At 42.9% G+C, this 17,262-nt stretch overlaps 1 protein-coding gene across 2 annotated transcripts in view; it reads right to left on the bottom strand.

Annotated features, from left to right (window-relative positions):
• The window catches only part of OPCML (opioid binding protein/cell adhesion molecule like), a 1,146,349-nt gene that overhangs the window by 729,381 nt on the left and 399,706 nt on the right, over window positions 1–17,262 (bottom strand). The window lies entirely within an intron of this gene.

Raw genomic sequence — 17,262 nt, forward strand, 5'->3', positions numbered from 1 at the left:
TCTACTGACTGTGAACTCCAGGGTGGAAAAGATACAGATTCCCAGGCCTGTCAGTGTTGCTCCTGAGAAATGCTGCATCTTTAAAACCAGCTTTTCATTGACACCAGGAGAGGGAGAGCTGTTACTGTGACCAAGAGAGTGGAGAAGAAATGCCACTCAAAATGAAGCTCTCATAAGGACCCCAGGAAGCCCTCTCCGTAGCCGGGGCTTCTGCTTCTGGCCACAGTGCAGTAACAGGGACCAGTTTTGCCCTCCTACCTGAAACAATAAAAAAACACACAGAATATCTATAGCAATAATCTTTGAGGCCCTGAACATCAGGTGATGAGAGACAGAGGTCCGTGAGACCTGGAAAACAAAGTAAACCCACAGCTGTGACAACTCATTGCCTTAAGAGTTTACAGAGGGGAAAGGGAAACAGGTGGGAACTGAAAGACTCTCTGAGTTGAAGAGATGAAGTTGAGAGTCTGGGGGAGATCAAAGCAGCTGGAGTTTCCAGAATGGAGTACTAGAGAGGAGAGAGTTAGCTACACAGAGAGAGCGCTTCAGAGATCTACAAAGAACTCCTCCCAAGTACTCACTTGAGTACAGATCAGACCATGCACGTAAGGGAACTACGCAAGGCAGGGGAGAAGGTTAGTAGTAGCGGCACACAGGGCCAAGAAGAGTGCTTGCTCCTCGCCACCACACAGGAAAGCCATGTAATGCACCGGATATTGGGTAGAGTACACCAAAAGATTTTCAGTAAGGAGGGATTAGTCCTAAGTTCTGCCTAATACACTTCAGAAGCAAAACCCAAATGGATGAAATTATTTTCATGTAATTCAAATGTATCCCAGGACAAAGGTCAATAATACTTATAGAAAACTAGAAATATCTTGTGCACAACAAGATACAATTCCCCATGTCTGGCATTTAATTTAAAAAGTATCAGGCATGTAAAGAAGCAAGGACTGGGCGTGGCGGCTCACGCTTATAATTCCAGCATTTTGAGAGGCTGAGGTGGGAGGACTGCTTGAGGCCAGGAGTGTGAGACCAACCTGGGCAACATAGCAAGAACCCATCTCTACAAAAATAATAATCATAAAAAGCTGTGTGTGTCGTGGCACATGCCTGTAGCTTCAGCTACTTGGGAGGCTGAAGCAGGAAGGTAACTTGAACACAGGAGTTTGAGGCTGTTGTGAGCCATGATCACACTACTGCACTCCAGTCAGAATGACAAAGCAAGAACTTGTCTCTAAAATAAAATAAATACATAAATAAAAATAAAGCAGTAAAATATGATTCATATTGAAAAAATCAGTCAATTGAAAAAAAAACAAGAAATGACACAAATTATGCACAGATACTAGAATTAGTAACCAAGGATACCAAAACGGTTATTATAATTGTATTCCATATGTTCAAATAGTTAAGCAGAGACATGAAAAATAAGCAAACAATCATCTAAGCCATACTTCCAGAGATACAAAGCTACAATGTGTGAGATAAAGAAAATACTAGATAAGAATAATGACAGATTAGACAATGAAGAAGAAAATACCGAACTCAAATACACAACAATCAAAACTACTGAAAATGAAGCATAGAAGAAAATATATGATAAAAGAAAATGTGTAGAACATTAATGATCTGTGAGATAACTTCAAGGGGCCAAATATACATCTAAATGGAGTTGCTATAGGAAAGGAGAACGGAACATAAAAAGTGTTTTTAGAAATATTGGCCAAACATTTTTTTCATTTACATTAGTACCAAAACATTGACATACTTAGATATAAATCTGACATAATATGCGCAAGATCTATTTGAGAAAAACTACAAATTCTGATAAAATAAATCAAAGAAGACCAAAATAAACTGATATTTTGTGTTCATGTTTAGAAAGACAGTATTATTAAAACATTACTATGATAACTTAAGACTCTAAATTCTTTAATGGCAACACAAAGACCCCCAAATAACCAATACAATATTAAAGAAGAACAAAGTAAGAGAACTGGTACTATCCAAATTCAAGACATACAAAGCTACAGTGATGCAGACAGTGTGTTATTAGTGAAGGAACAGACAAACAGATCAACGTAACAGCACAGGGGGCTTGGAAATAGAGCCACACAAACATAGTCAACTAAATTTTGGCAAAGGAGCCAAGGAAATTTAATAACAGATAGTCTTTTCAACAAATAGTGCTGGAATAATTCAATATCCACATGCAAAAAAAATGAATCTAGACATAGACCACTATAGCCTGAATATTTATGTCGCTCCCTCACTGCCTCTGCCAAAATATCTATGTAGAAACCTCATCCCCAGTGTGATGATATTTGGAGGCGGGAATTTGGGGTGGGGAATAGGTCATGAGAGCAAAGGCCCCATGAACGGGATTAGTGTCCTTACACAAGGGACCCTAGAGAGGGCTTTTGTACCTCCCACCACGGGAGGACAGAGCAAAACATGGCTGTCTGTGAACCAGGAAGCAGGCTTTCCGCAGACACTAAATGTGTGTTTTGATCTTGGACTTCCCATACTCCAGAACTGTAGGAAATACATGTCTGTTGTTTATAATCTACCCAGACTATAGTATGGTTTTACAGCAGCCAAAATGATGTAAGACACAGACCTTACATCTTTCCCCAAAATTAAATCAAAGTGGACCATAAATTTAATTGTAAAAAGCAAAACAGCACAACTCCTAGAGTATAACATAGGAGAAAATTATTTTAAAAAGTTCAACATCATATGTCATCAGAGAATGACAAGTTAAAACAACTATCATCTCCCACTGCGGACCATTAAAATTTACTACAATCAAAAATAGTGACAACCCCAAATGTTGGCAAAGATGTGAAGCAACAGGAACTCTCAATCATTGCTGGTGGAAATGTAAAATGATACAGACAATTTTGAAGACAGTTTGCAGTTTCTTACAAAGTTAAACACAGGCTTACTCTATGATATAGCAATAACACCCTTAGGTATTTACCTAAATGAGTGAAATACTTATGTCCACATACAAACCTGCCCATGAATGTTTGCATATATTTTAAGACCTAAAATTTCAACTGCTGGCTTAACATCTTTGAGCCTCACAAAGCCCAGATGTCTAATTGTATGTTGTTTTTGTCTTTATATGGACAATTGGTTTTTGACAAATGTGTTAAAGCAATTCAGTGGAGAAAAAATAGTCCTTTAAACCAATGGTGCTGGAAAAATTGCATATCCATATGCAAAATAATGGACTTCAATCCATATTTTATACCACATACAAAAATTAACTTAAAATGGATTATGGACCTAAATGTAAAATATAATGCTGTAAAACTTTTAGAAGAATTCATAAAACAACAAAGTGACAGTTGGACTTCATCAAAATTAAAAATTTTTTTGGAAGACATTGTATAGAAAACTAAAAGACAAATACTACTGAGAGAAAGTGTTTTCAAATCATACAGCTAATAAAGAACTTCTAGACAGAATATACAGAAACTCTCATAATTTAATGCTAAGAAATACCAGCCCAATTAAAACACTGGCAGATGATTTGAAAAACACTTCACCAAAGAAGATACACCACTGGATAATAAGCCCGTGAACAGATGCCTGACATCGTGAGTTATTAGGGAAATGCAAATTAAGACTGCAATGACGAGCCACTACAACACTATTCAAACAGCTACAGTTAAAAAGACTGATTATACCTGGTGCTGGTGAGGGTATGGAGGACTCTGTCCTCTCATATACTGCTGGTCAGAATGTAAAATGATACAACTACTTTGGAAAATAGTGTGACAGTTTCTTGAAGAGTGAAACACACCTATTATATGAGCCAGCCATTCCTCTTTTAGGCACGTACCAAACATAAATGAAGGTATACACTAATATTCATATCAACTTTATGATAGCTGCAAATTGGTAGCATCTCAAATGTTGACCAACAGCTGAATGGCCAACCAAACTGGTGTACCGATACAATGGAATACTAATCAGCAATGAAAAGAAATGACATATTGATACACACATTTGGCTGAATCTCAAAATACTTACGTTGAGTGAAAAGGAGCCAGACAAGAATACATTCTCCATAATTCTATTTACATAAAAAAAAATAGAAAATACAACTCATGCACTGTGATAGAAAGATCAGTATTTTCCTGGGATTACAAAGGGAAGTAAAAAAAGAACTTGGGGGACAAAGTCCACAAAGGTACTCAGGGCCCAAAGATATGGAAATGGGTGGTCGGTAGACTGGCCAGTGGCGTTAGGGCTGGCATGAAGTCCTGAACTTTTCAGGAAGCTCTGTGAGGGCTTAGAACCAATGTCAGAGAAACCAGAAAGTTTATTTCAGGTTGTTTCGTGTCTAATAACTCAGAAATTAAAATTCTGCCTGCAAAGTAGGTGCCACACAGCCTGAAAACTCTCTGCTTTGTTAGGACTCAGAAGGCAGGGCCTCCAAATGTTGCCTAATGATAATCAGGGCTTAAGTGGAATCGGATGCAACAGTTCCTGAGATCTGACATCATCCTTAGGTGGCCTCAGACCCCTGGGTGGCAGGGCGGCTGGAGTCTGGTTTGGAAGCAGTGTCCTGATTGTGCAATCAGAGATAATTGGTTTCTAACTCTGATCCCATTTATTCTTCCCATCTCCAGCCAGGAAAAGCTGCCTTGTCTCCTTTGTTTTTAGCCTCCACATTTTCTTACTGTCAGCTGCTAAACATTTTCGTTTCTTCCATCCTCTGGCATCTTCTCTTGCCTACCTCATGCAGCCCTTCCCTCACCTTTGGGCTGCTCATCATTTACTCTCCTCCCCTTGCCCCCTGGGCAACACGGGCAGCCCGTTCTCCCCATCCCCTTTCCAGAAGAACCCCTGATCACCCTCGGAAAACGTGTCCCTTATGCCATCCCCTGGGAAGTGTAGTAGCTCCCCTCTCTTTCCCTTGAGCAGCAGCTACAGAATCCACCCTCCCTTTGATTAATAACATCCCCTGCTGCCATGCTATTTCTTTAAAAACCAACCATCCCTGTGTCTCTTACACCAGACTGCCAGCTTCCTGGGGCTTGCCAGCCCCTTTCCCATCCACAAGATGCTTGTGCTCACTGAAAATGTCACTAGGCTTTTTGCAGAAGCCCAGGTAAAGCAGAACTTACTCATTCAGCGGGGGGAAAGCCTAGGTTGCAATGACTTTACACATCAATAAGACATATGTATAAAGCTGTTCAAGTTGTTAATGATTCACCATGAAACATCCAATATCACACAGGACAAAGCACCTTACTAACCATTAATGAATATGCATACACAGAATATGAGATCGCTCCTGAACTCCTTTCAGCTGCCTTTGATAATACAGGCTCCTGTATCATCCCTGCCACATAATGAAAACCTCAGCCTGAATTGTATCAATGCAAATCAGAGGAGCTGCCTGCAAGCTTGTGTATTATAACTTATCTGTGGGGCCAATAAAAAGATATCCCATTATCAGCCTTGTCCACTTAACTATTAATAAGGCATTCCCAGGCCTTTCATCCCATGCCCCTTTCCTGCTCACATGACCAGCACCGCAAAACCTGCTTCACTTCCCCACTTGCACACTTAACTAGGGAAAGTGCTCGGAGTGATTTAAGCGTCTACAAAATGAAATCCACATAGAATAACAGAAGGGAGTTCTTCAGTGGTGCAAGGTCTTTCCTCCCAAACACTGGAAGTCCCAGGGACTGAGGCACCTCTGTCCTGAGCCACAGTCCTTCCATTTCTTCGGAGAGGCCTTCCTCAGAGTCTTAGGTGGGTGAGTGGGCTGCATATGGCCCCTGTGCTCTTGTTTCCAGGGCAGCGGAGGCAGGAGAGAAAGGGGAACTGGGCAGTCACTCCTTGGGGGATGACTCTCGGCCCTCTCTTCCTGCTCCGTGCCCTCGGCCATGGGCTCTCCTCCTGAAATATCCTCCGACTTGCTCCAGATCTTGTCCGCTGTCTTCCTTGCTCCAAGGCAACTCTTGCGTGAACCCTGCAAAGGAGCCCAGCCCACATCAAGTGAGATGAGCCACCAACCTGCTACGACCACCAGGTGGTGCTGTTCTCCCTGCACCCAAGGTCATTCATGCCAGGAAGGCGCAGAGAGCTCCCCGCACCCCAGCTAGAAGGCAGCAGGGAACACCAATAAGGTTCCTTGGCTCAGAGCTCTTGTGGATAATTACAGTCACTTTCTTTTACTTGTATTTTCTGGAGTATTGTTTCCATTTCCAGACTCTCCTCCTCTTCATTTCTTGGATATTGTTCTATTGCACATTTTACACACACTTACTGATTCCCTTTCTTTCTTGAAAACAGCCTCATATTCATTTTAGAATCAAGAGCACTGAATTATACAATCACTAAAAGGAAATTTCTGGAAAAACTGCTCTGAAAGGCATTTTTCTCCCTGGTTAGTATATCTTGCTTTGGCTGGCACTCCAGTTTGGTTAATTAACAACGCACGGGCCTCTCATTTGATGGTATTCACATGCTTATATTATCTCGTGATCTTCACAACAATATTCATAACAATAAATAACAGCTGAAGTGTTAGTGATCCCTGCCTGTTACTGAGGAATTTAAGACGGGCACACTAGCCTTATGATTAGCACGTGATGAGCTAGTTAACCGTTGAGATTCTACCAGAATCACACCCTTTGACTCCTGTTTCTGTCCTGTTTCCCCTTCAACAGCTTTGCCTCCTTCCTGTGCAAGGGTGGGCGTGTTGATTCCTATTCTTTGCCCTCCATTGGTTTTTTTTTTTTTTTTTAACTGTTGGGACAGACTGGGTTTTGTTTTTGAGACAGAAGGAGGGTTTCCTCTCTTAGGAAATGCCCTGCTAAACCTGTCCCTACCCAGTTGAATTTTCTATGTGGGCGACCAACAATCTCCCATAGATATTTATAGTACTTTTAAAAGTCCTTTTCATTGTAATATTCTGTGTAATCTCCGTAACAATTTAGAGTAGGGCAGAAGACTCCCAAAATACAGATGCGAAGACTGAGGCTCTGTGGAGTTAACATTCCCACTAGAATGTGCTGGAGGGTCCGTGTGCAGGGTCCCCAAAGTAGCGTCCCTTTTCCACTCTGCTACCTCTCTCTACCTCAGTTGCCTCTGCAAATAGCGGGACCAAAAGTAGGCTTCTTTGTTTTATTTAGGAAAGCACGCGAAGGATAAGTTATCTTAGAACCATAAGAGAAACAAGAGGTAAGCAGAATATAATTATCCAAGTTGGAAATTTGCCATATATAACAGCTGCAGAACTCCACCGTGGGACAAAAAAGCAATATTGACCAAGAAATACCCTATTACCCTTCACAGACTCATTCTGAACGTTTGTTCCTCACCTATATTTATTCAAAAACCCTAAGAATCTATCTATTTACTATGAGAAACTCATTACTGGCATTTGCAGATGCTCGGGATGTAGTGTCTGAGCTTGAGAGTAGGAGACACATAAGAAAAATTAATAATGCATACAGTAAAACCCATGTAGGTTTCTATTTGTGAAGAAGGGCTCTCATGAGTCAAGATAGAGGAGTAAGAGTTTGGAATGATATGCATGAAGAGAAATACAGCAATGGAAGAGTGGGAATAAAGCTTTTGACTGTGGTGTCTATGCCTCTGCTGCCAAACTCAAACTCACCCTCAAACAAAGCAGAACGAGCTTTCAGCACAGAGCCCCAACTTTTTTCCCACTTTCTAGAAGATGGAGTTTGCAAGCACTGCAGAGGCAGACTGGGATCAAGGCTCCAGAAAGCAGCTTCCAGATCAATACTGAAGCCTTTGCAGCACACCAGGAGCAGAGAGTGGCTTGGAAGCATCCAACACTAAAAATAGAGCTGCTTTCTAATGGGCTGGGTAGGCTTACAAGAGGCAGAGGTGGGAGGAAGGGCATTCCAGGAAGAGGCGCTCCCGGAATCAGGCATTCAGGCTGGGAAGAGTGAGAGAATAAGGAAGAGGAGAAAGGGTGGGGGAGAGAGGGAAAGAGAGAGAGAATAAGGGATTGAGCAGGTGGAGCAAGAAATGCTGCATTGGTAGTAAGATTGGAAATTTAGGATGTGGCTCGATTTTGAAGGATCTAAAATGTTGGGCTTTGTTAGTTTAGGAAATACCACTGCAGTTTCTATGTGCGTGTGTGTGTGTGTGTGTGTGTGTGTGTGTGTGTGTGTTTGATGGGGAAGGGGTTTTAATGTGTTTCGTGGGGGTATTTTCGGGAATATTATTTTTCTGTAGAAGGGAATGGTCATCAGAAGTCTACCTTAAAAAATAAATTATTTTGAAAAAATGGTTATGACGGATGCCCTCAAAAGAATTTGCACATTTGCAGGAACAAAAAGGCCAAAAGGACCACTAACGTGAAGGATGGTTTTGTCATCGCTGGTTTAGCTCCTATTTGACAACAGGAAGCTCTGGGTACTTGTGGAAAGGTTCGGGGAGGTGGGGGGCATTTTTTACAGAGCATTTGGCTGAGCCTCTCTTGAAAAACTCTTCTGAGTCTGTGTTTTTATTAATGATTTCAAGTGAACGACTATTCTGCCTTATTAATGCATTCACTCTTTTGGAAGGCTGGTGAATGGTCTTGGGAGATTTGTGTGTAAATGCTGTTCTTATATTTGCTTATTTATATTTTAACTCTACTGCAAATGGAGATTTTTACTTTTCTGCAGTTTTACTTAGGCACCGAGAGAAACAATGTGGATACAACACTTTTCTTCTAAAGATGTTGATATTACTTGCCATGCGTTTGTTTGCTTGTTTTAAATAGAGGACTGACTCATAGCACAGAAGGAATGTCAAGGAGTTCTAGATCTCTCTCATGCATTAGGTACTTCAGTAAGAGTCAATATCATGCTGGCCATATTGCTTCTGATATCTTTAGGATCCATAAAATTGAGTTTTGTGTATCATCATGTTATTTTGCTCCTATAAACCCACTTTGAATATCAAGGTCGCCTGAGACAGGCCAAGGTCCTGGTCAAGAGAGAGGCTCACTCCAAGTTAACATTTTATGTCCTGCCTGGGAAAAAGAACCTAACTGTTGTCATTGTTTCATATTCCTCCCTTTTCCATTTAGGGAGAAGTTTCACACTTTAGCAGCAAATTGCACTTCCTAGCAACATCAGGAGCTCTTAAGCATGTCAGGAAAAATCGACCTCCAGTGAAAGTGTGAACAGTCTAGCGAGGTTTGCAAACAGCAAATTACATGCAGCAAGAAGCTAAAATACAGGTTCCTTTTTCAAGAGTTCTTTTAGGAAGGTAGCTGCTATGGTTTGAATGTGTTTTGCCCCCACCAACACTCATGTTAAAATTTGATTCCCAATGTGGCAGTGTTGGAAAATGGGGCCTGGTGGGAGGTGTTTGGGTCATGGGGGTGGATTCCTCATGAATAGATTAATGTTTTCTTGAAAGTGAGTTCTCACTCTCACGGGACTGAATTAGTTCCAGAAAGAGTGGGTGGTTCCTCCCCGTGTTTGGTCTCTTTGCACACACCCACTCACTACTCTGCTTCTCTGCCATGTCTTGACGCAGTGCATGACCTTCACCAGAAGCCAAACAGATGCCAGTGCCATATTTTTGGACTTTCCAGCCACCAGAATTGTGGGCTAAACTTCTTTTCCTTTTAAATTTCCCAGCCTCACCTATTCTGTTACAGCAACACTAAATGGATTAAGACAAGGGGTGCTTCTGTTCAATCAAGGTAACCATATGGGGAAAGGAGCATCCTTAGAAACCTATTGCCCTCCTCCTCCATATGTAGATCCCCTCTATGGTGGCCAGACAGCCAGGATCTACCTCCGATTTGGAGCAAATTTCCTAACCTCTCAAAACCAAGTGTCTTCACCTGAAAATAGGACAATCTGCTTAGGCCAGACAGCCAGGATCTACCTCCGATTTGGAGCAAATTTCCTAACCTCTCAAAACCAAGTGTCTTCACCTGAAAATAGGACAATCTGCTTAATTTCTAGTTTGTAAATCCATGGTAATGAACATGCCCTCCATAGCCATTCCCATTATCCTCTTGGACTACCAAATCCCATTTATGCCTAAAAGGAAAGCCCTCCTCCCACAGATGAAGGGAACATCTCCCACCCCACTCCTGGTAGACATTGTAGCTTTTGCTGGTTCCAAAGCTGCATCTTAGAGCGAACCCTCTCTGAGACCCTCAGATGGTCTCACTCAGGTCTTCTCCACGAGTAGGCACTCATAGAGATGCCTGCATCACTCAGGTCTTCTCCACGAGTAGGCATTCATAGAGATGCCTGCATCATGAGCCTGCCTTTACTGAGCTCCCAAGCATTGCCCGGAATGCTTGAATGATCAGCAAGTCTATTCTCCATTTATAAACCTAGAAAGAGGGTCTTTCATTGACGTGAATCTCCTCCCCATCTGAAGGAACAGACTTAGAATACTAAGTACAAGTTAAGTTTCCCAAATTAGAACAGAGTGTATTTTAAAGTATTTGTTGATTGTATGGAGCTCAGCATACATTTTTCCAGATATGCCATAAATGATTGTCAGACTGCCTCCACGAGCCCACAAAAGTAATTTAACACATAATGTTACTGAAATGCACTTATTATGGTGCTGCTACACTAATAATTAAGCAAAATGTGAGAACAATTGAACTATATAAATCAGCCTCCCTTCTATGAGTTCACAGAGGGTAGAAACTACATTAAATTCCTCCTTGCACAGCAAAACAATAATCATTGCTATCACTTTTACATGGCTTACTGTGCACCAGAAACCATTCTAAGTGTTTAAATATCTTAATTAATGTAATCCTCACATTAACCTTCCTGTAAGCTCTATTACTATCCCCAATTTACAGGTGAAAAAACTGAGACTCGGAGAGGTTGCCCAGTGCTGAATAGTTAATAAGTGGTGAAACTGGAATTTGAATCCAGTCTGCCTGCCTTCAGATCACCTGCTCTTCCAGAGAAAGCACTAAGGAGACATTTATTGACTATTTAGACCTAAATAAATAGCTTTGTTTTTACTGGGGTTCTGACACTTAGAAATAGGAAGGAGTAATTAGAAGAAATGAGGCAGACTGGACTGATATTCTTTAGTGGGAGCGGCTGATGATTTAGGAGCTGTGGGAGCAGGGAATACCACCTTTGTTGGGCCATGTCTAATTTTACATATGAATGCCGGCTTGAGCTTTCCTCCAGTAGGCATAGGATTCCGGCGCTTCTCATTTGGATCAGTCATGATTAGACTTTTATATTCTCCCCTCACAAATGGAAATAAAAGAGAACAAATGTAATTTTCCTGAAGTGACTAGGGAGTCTTCACGAGAAGAGGAAAAGAGGGAAAAAATGAGTTGAGGCCAGGTGTGGTGGCTCCCTCCTGTAATCCCAGCACTTTGGGAGGCCAAGATAGGCGAATCACCTGAGGTCAGGAGTTTGAGACCAGCCTGGTCGATATAGTGAAACCCCATCTCTACTAAAAATACAAAAATTTGCTGGGCGTGGTGGCAGGCACCTGTAGTCCCAGCTACTGGGGGGGCTGAAGCAGGAGAATCACTTGAACCCAGGAGGCAAAGGTTGCAGTGAGCCGAGATTGTACCACTGCATTACATCCTGGGCGACAGAGTGAGACTCTGTCTCAATAATAAAAATAAAAATAGAAATAATTAATAATAATAATAATAGGCCAGGCGCGGTGGCTCACGCCTGTAATCCCAGCACTTTGGGAGGCTGGGGCGGGCAGATCACCTGAGGTCAGGAGTTCAACTCCAGCCTGGCCAATGTGGTGAACCCCGTCTCTACTAAAAAAATACAAAAATTAGCTGGGCGTGGTGGTGGGCATCTGTAATCCCAGCTACTTGGGGGGCTGAGGCAGAAGAATCGCTTGAATCTGGGAGGCAGAGGTTGCAGTGAGCCGAGATTGCACCACTGCACTCCACCCTGGGTGACAAGAGACTCTGTCTCAAAATAATAATAATAAGAAGAAGAAGAATGAGTTGAATGCCACAGTGCGTGGACTTGAGATTGCCTCGTGGAGTGAAATGGCCACTGCTGCAGCGGGTGAAGGAGAGGAACAAGGCAGCATGGTGCAGGCACGTGGTCTTCATTCCATGCAGGGCTCTCCCGTGAGGCCTCACCCATTTCTCCACTGACATCCTTACTCTTGTTTCCAGATCCAGCCCTCCTGGAGTTCACACATCCTTTTTTCTCTCTTTTTGGCTTGCTCTCCCTCTCCCTTTGGTTTGTATCAACTGTGCATACAGAACTGGTTTCAACAAGTCTTCAAATTTGGCTCCACAAAATAGTCTTCATCCTTTTTGGGTTCCTCAAGTCCTCTCCTGACCAGGGCAGCCCCAGCCTTTTCCCACTCTTCTCACCCCTTATCTCTATCTATCTTAAGCCTGTCTGTCTCCCTCCTTCATTACCTACAGATGACGGTCGTTCATAACTGTCGCTTTCACACAGATGCTTCCCATATCTTTATTGAATCTCACCTTTCTCCTGCCTCCTGGGGCCTTCACCTGGCTGCTCCCAGCAAGAATCCCTGCTTTCTCTCCAGGGACAGCATAAGTTATTGCATTGAGCTGTCAACATAGCTTCAACCAGCATATCTGAAGCTAAAATTACTTTTTCCTTCCCACTCAAATGTCTCCCCCTAATTTCCTCAACAATACTATTTAACCGTCCAGGATAATAATGAGGATTAATATTTCCACCTTCTCTATCCCCTAATTTCAATCTGTCAACAAATCTGATCCATTCTTCCTTCTCACGCTCTGCCTCATCCATCTTTCCTTTCATTCTCATTACCTCCACCCTGACTTTCAAGCTGTCCTCATTACTATGCCAAGTTCCTTGGCTTTTAGGGCATGAGTTTGCTGGGTTAGAGCCCAAGCTCTCTGACTTTTAAGAGCTCTATTAAATAATAATAGTACATACATCACAGAGTAGTTGATATGATTAGTTGGTTGTGTGTGAATTCTCAATAAGTAGTACTTATTAATATTTACTTTCCTCTAGTCTCACCTCTATTTCAATCCACCATGTCTTCTACCAGCAGAACACTTTTAAAAATGTATTGTTCTGGGCCAGGCGCGGTGGCTCACGCTTGTAATCCCAGCACTTTGGGAGGCCGAGGCGGGCGGATCACGAGGTCAGGAGATCGAGACCACGGTGAAACCCCGTCTCTACTAAAAAAAAAAAATACAAAAAGTTAGCCGGGCATGGTGGCGGGCGCCTGTAGTCCCAGCTACTCGGAGAGGCTGAGGCAGGAGAATGGCGTGAACCCGGGAGGCGGAGCTTGCAGTGAGCCGAGATTGCGCCACTGCACTCCAGCCTGGGTGACAGAGCGAGACTCCGTCTCAAAAAAAAAAAAAAAAAAAAATGTATTTTTCTGACAATATGACTTCACTAATCCAAAACCAAAAAAGGGTCGCAACTCATTAATAAATAAATTCAAAAGTCTGTAGCTTGGCACTCAATGTTCTTCTCAACATGTTCCCCAGTGGCCTGTCTTTATTCCACTCTAGTCAGAATGATTGGTCTATTGCTCCCAAGACCTATGTCCATGTCACTCTTGCTGTTTGAAAGTCTTCCGAGCTTCACACTGGAGCCTAAACTCTACTCAAGACATTGCACAGATGTCCCTGGTTATAATTTCTTTAACTTCCCCTGATCTGTTTTGCATTTTTATCAGAATTGCTTACTCAATACAAACTACAAATACTAACTACTGTTTATTATTTTTATTCCTAGACTATCAGGCCAATGAGGACTGGGCTTTCGCCTTACTCACATGGGTAGTCCTGGCAGTACATGGCACACAGGAAGTTCTCATGCTTTTTGCTGAATAAAAGTGCATGAGCTGCCTATTTCCACTGACACACTCAATGGTTGATAAATAAGAAAGAGGTGTGAAGGAATGTGCAAAAGAGAAAGTAGGGTGAGCATGGCATAGAGATGGCTGTGGTATGATGGGAATTCTGATGACTTCAGGCCAAAGTCCAAACCATTTTTCCCTAAGTGCAAGGACTATGAGAAGGCACTTGGAGGTCTCTGCCCACACAACACAGTCTGGGCAAAGAACTCCAAGTGCCTTCTCATATTCCTGCACCGTGCATCTTTCGATGTGATTGTAATTGTGCAACCCAGGCATGGGCCATGCTGCTGGCTCTTGTCCTTAGATGTGGTTGGATACCTGCACTCCAATCTCTTCAGAGACCACATTCCTCACAAACAGCCCCAGTGTGTACTGAATATCTACTCCATGCGAGGGGCCTTAGCAGGTGAGTCTGACTCCAGAGCATAGCTGGATGTTGGATGGATGTGAGGAGGAAGCAGTCTGGCCTCCTCTGTTTCCAAGATAGAATGTCAGTGACATATGAACAGTAGCCTCCAGCGGCTGAAGAGAGACTGGTTAGATCTCACTAGGTCTGTCTCTCCTTCTAAGGCACACAGAAACTACCTTCGTAATTCCCTTCCATTTCAGTGGAACACTATCATTAGCTTTGCTGAGTGGAATGAGAGTGAGAGTAACATGGCCATCCCAGGGTGAGGCCATGCCCTCTCCTCTCCCAGTCTCTATGGGGTGGAATGACCAGCATGACCTAGAAACATCAGGTCTGCAGGTGGCAGATCCACAGCATGAAGGAAGTCTGGGTCCCGGAATGCCTGCATGGAGCAGAGACTCCTTGAAGACCCACACAGTATTGTGACATGTGAGAGAGGAACAATAACAGTTTTTGATTAAGTACTAAAATCTGTGGGTTGCTTACTAGCACACTTGGGGTCTTTTAGAATAACTAATGCACTGTTCAAAGCCCTTCCCCATATCTCATCTCAGCTGGACCTCAGAGCAAACTGAGATCAAGGAGGCATGAATCGGATGATGCCGTTTTCCTTGTGGGGTAAATGAGGAAAGGAATGTTTATTGGCCTGCCTTAACCTCTCAACTAGAAGCCAGGACTGCTGAGAAAGTGCCCACTTATCTTTCTAGGTTAATAAATACCATTGTTGTTATTTTCTTCCACGGAACTACACATGTAATTGCTGTGATACTAGCTGCAATCGGCTTATAAACCACATTGCTCTTTCTAAGAGGCAGGAAGAGGGAAGAGAGAAGGAAGGCGGAGGGCTCTTGAGACGCTACTCCGTGGAGATGGAGGAGGGCTCGTATGGCCCTTGAGCTCATGCTGTTTTGTCTGGTTCTTGTTTTATGTCTGGATGTGAAGAGGTGCCACTTAGGGTCTGCCTGCCTCCTTGTGTCTCATCCTCTTCTCTCCTCTGAGAGAGGACGTTAAGGGGAGCTTCAAGAAGGGCATGTGAAGGAGGGACAACTCCCTTTTTCTTGCATGACAAATGCTTCAGTCACTAGAAAAACAGGGAAAAAACAGCAGCCCATCTCTGCTTCACTGCGCTCTCTTCCCAGGGCTGGTTCCGAGGGATTCTGTGAGGATTCAGCCCCATGCGACCATGGCACTCCCTGCCACCTGGCTGCACAGGCCCTGAGCGGAGCCTGGCTCCAGCCCAAAGGGAGACACACACACACATGCCATTAAGCAACCCCTTGTCCCTTTTGTTTAGAGGGTTGCCTTTTGACCCTCTTCAGCAATAACGTTTTATTTCTTCAGGCAGCTGGCATATCCATTTCAAATTCCTCCCAATCCAGAAGTGATGGCAAGGAGGGACGGACTCGATTTGTGAGAACCTATCAAGAGTGTCTTTCCTACAAGCCCAGGGAAGCCTTCAGCTGTGCTTTCTGCACACGGGAAGCATCCAGCACGCTGGCCAGCACACAGTCAAAGCTTCATAAGCATTTGTCGAGTGCGTAAGTGATTAGATGAGTTTGATTATGGTCTGACTTCCTATACCTGTATATCCATCCTTATCTTTATGTGTTTATATCCAGTCTTATCTCAAATGAATTGAAACAAGTGATCAAGTGTCTATATTCTAAGAAAAGAAGCTATTTTTTACATGTTTTTTGGTAAAACAGCAGAAGCTATAGATCCAAATTCAAGCAATGAATCAAAAACAATACACAGACATCTGGGTGAGAGACAAAGCGAAATTAGCACAGCCGAGCAGTGAACTAATTCAAGTTTCTGGGAAGCAGAAAGCAGCTACTTTGTGGGCATCTAGGCAAGAGGTATCCTGGGCTCTTAGCAACAACAGCGGCCAGATGGGAACTGAGTCTTCAGGTGGCCTATGGGAATCAGCAGAAAATGGCAGCGAGCGAGACCAGGTGAGAATTCATTTAAACAAATATGCTTTGGACTTATAATGTATGCTTACCTGATTCTTTGGGGGATAAAGAGATAAAGTTGCCTACTATTAATTAATCTAGGGCTGACTACGATTAATGGCAGTGCTATCACTGAGGCAGAGTGCTGTGGACATGTTCCATAAAGAGATATTTTATCAAAGTGGGGGAGAGTGGTGATATCACAGGACATTTACGAGGAGATGAAATTCACTGAAGCTTTGCAAGTTAGATGCAATGTTGACTGGCAATTATAGAAAAGGGAGAAGGTAGAAAAGGCAATTATAGCAACAGAGAACCGCTTAAAGGTAAACCAGAGAAAGGTAATTATTCAATTGGTCAGCAAGCAAATTAGGCATGGGGGTAGGGGTAGCAGTTGAGAAAAAGTTGTGCTGGAAGGAAACCTGGAAAGTTTGATAAGGTCACAGTGTTGAGAACTTCAAATGTGAGGCTTAAATACTTGTGCTTTCTTCTGAATGCAATGAAGAGCTACCCACAGCTTGTGAGCACAGGACAGGCAGGACAAAAGGAAAGATTGCAAGGTAACCCTTACGGCAGTGCACGAGGCACATTGGATAAGAAAGAGCGTGGAGGTAGGAAGACTGATTTGAAGGTGGGGATGTGGCCATAAGGCCCTGAGCTGGTGCTGTGCCCTCGACTGTGTGCAGGAGGGGTCAGCACTGGAAGGTATAACCAATGGGCAGACTGTGGTTGCCGAGTGAATTCGCAGACAACAGAGAGGAAGGAGCAAAAAAAAATCTGGAAGTTGGAACCACGATGACAGGAGGTGGAGAATGTCATTTAAAAAGCAAAGGGAGGAGAGAGAATGAATTTACACTGGTGAATACCTTATAAGTTATTCATGATGTTCATATACATTTCTAACAATGGTAGCTCTGTGATAATGTCTTCTTATTTCCATTTTTAAATGCTAGCATAGATCCATGATTGAAGCAAGGGACTAGAGTTCTAAGAGCTGAGATTTTTACTATAGGCTTATTGTGCCTGTACTGTGTG

Source organism: Symphalangus syndactylus, chromosome 3, assembly GCF_028878055.3.
Source record: "Symphalangus syndactylus isolate Jambi chromosome 3, NHGRI_mSymSyn1-v2.1_pri, whole genome shotgun sequence".
Lineage (NCBI taxonomy): Eukaryota > Metazoa > Chordata > Mammalia > Primates > Hylobatidae > Symphalangus > Symphalangus syndactylus.